This window comes from Orycteropus afer, unplaced genomic scaffold (genome assembly GCF_000298275.1).
Source record: "Orycteropus afer afer isolate SDZICR_OR568_19922 unplaced genomic scaffold, OryAfe1.0 scaffold00009, whole genome shotgun sequence".
Classification (NCBI taxonomy): Eukaryota; Metazoa; Chordata; class Mammalia; order Tubulidentata; family Orycteropodidae; genus Orycteropus; species Orycteropus afer.
This window is the reverse complement of record NW_006921596.1, coordinates 8,958,981-8,961,269: the sequence shown is the minus strand read 5'-3', so window position 1 is coordinate 8,961,269 and position 2,289 is coordinate 8,958,981.

The window sequence follows — 2,289 nt, the reverse complement described above, 5'->3', positions numbered from 1 at the left end:
CCTTTTGGTGAACAATAACACAAGGAAGGTATGTAATCATTAGAACAATCAACCATACGAGATCAAAAGGGTAGCATTTGCCCAGGGATAAAACTAAGAAAGTAGGAAGAGATTGGAAATATGGACAAAAGGAAATAGTAAACAGTGGGAAGAAGCGGGAAGAGTGCTATTACATCACAGGGATTGCAATGAATGTCACAAAACAAAATGTATAAGAATTGTTGAATGGAACACCAATTTGCTCTATAAACTTTTACCCAAATCACAATTAAAAATAATAATAATAATAATAATAATAATAAATAAAGAGAAATGCCTTAAATCTGGGCTCACAATTAATAATAATAATAAATAAAGAGAAATGCCTTAAATCTGGGCTGAGGTGTGATTTGATAGCCTCTGGGACAGAGACAAAAGTAAAACTAAACTTTGACACATTTCTCAATTATTGGAGAAATTGGACAATCAGTGTATTGCTTGTTTGACAAATTGATTTTTGGTTAATTGACTCTTGCTTGCTTTCAAGCAAAGCTGGAATCTGAAACTGCGCTTTGGCAAATTGAAGCCAGGGAGGGATACCGAGCCCCTATGCAGAACCCTGACCCTCAGCTAGGCCCAGCCAGGCTGCCATAAGCTTAGCTCTTGGCTTTAAGCCTGGACATCACCTCCCTGTGGTCAGAGTCACTGCCCTCCTAGGCCTAGTGGTTGCCTTGGAGACTGAGAGCTCTGGGCACTTCCAGCCTCCCCAGGCTTCCCTAAGGACAAAGGAAGATTTCCTCAAATGGTGAGTCTTTTTACCCAAACAACAGCTTTCTTTGTTGCTTAACAAACAACAGATAAATGTATCTTAAGAAAGTTATTTGAGGATGACTAGAGTGGGGTGAGCTCTTATTCCCACCGCATCACCTCCACAAGCCCCACCCCTGCCTCTCCCCTGGGTGTGTTGTTGTGAACTACCTTCACCCCTGACTGATGTGGACCCACACACAACAGAATGAAATGCTGCCCAGTCCAGCACCATCCATCTCCATGATTCGTTGGGGTTCAGACAATGTTCCACTGTGATTCATAAACGTTTCATTGGCTGATTTTCAGAAGTAGATCACCAGACCCCTATCTTCCTAGTCCATCTCAGTCTGGAAGTTCCAGTAGAACCCGTTCAGCATTGCAGCAACATACAAGCCTCCACTGAGAAATGGGTGAAGGCTACGTTGGTCAGGAACTGAACTCAGCATTCCCAGAGGAAAGGAGAGAATTCCATCACTGAACTACCTGGGAGTAGTGTCCAGTAAGTTATAAGCTCTGAACTGGTCACCCCTCAGCCTCCACCGACAGGTGATGACCCACAGGTACCCCATACACCTCCACTTGCTCTCCTCACCTCAGAGCTGAGTTCTACAATCAGACCGCCTAGATTCAAGTCCTCGGTGTGCAGCTGTGTCACCTGGGCAGCTGCTTCCACCTCTCTAAGGCTATTTCTTTATCTGTAAAATAGAGATTTTTTTTTTTAAGTACCTAATTCATTGAGTAGTGAGGTACTTTAAGATAATGCATGTAAAGGACTTGGAACAGTATCTGGCCCAGAGAAGTGGTAAACGCTGTACTGTACTATTAAATTTCCTTTTGGGGAAAAGACCTGTCAAGTGTAAATGTGAGCTCCTGGCTAACAGAAGAGCTGGAGTCCTCGGGCCTGTCCATCACGGGGTCCTGAGGGGTGACGATGATGAGCCAGAGGGGCCAGCAGCCAGTTATTTGTTTGGCCAGTCCAAATGACTTATTACACAAGCCCTCGGCAAGGGAGTAGAAAGGAAGAAGATAAAAAATCATGGCATCGATTTTTCCAGCATGTGAAACCAGCAATGTTATTTCCAGACCCATCCTTTTTGAAATTAAATTAAATAAAGTTTAGCACAGTTTGTCAATTTGCTGAAAACCATTTTGATCTGACTTTCTGTTTTGCAGTTGAGGGAGAATTTTTTTTTTTTTTTTTTTTCTGGGAACCATTACTGCATTAGGACAAGTGAGGGCTTTTGATGATGTTCCAGAATTTTAAGAGCATTTCATCCCAATGAGGTGTCAATTTGTAAGCAAGTTTTCTATAACCATTAAGTAGGCATTTTAACAAATGGAGGCAGTGGTGAGAGAGTCCTCTGCAAGTGAGTTATAACTGCAGGACTCTACTCTTGTCCATCAACACAGCCCCAAAGGTGGGAGAATTGTCTCCTTGCATCATAGATACAAGTCTGAAAAAACAGAAGGAATATGCTTTTTTCTTTCACTTCAATTATA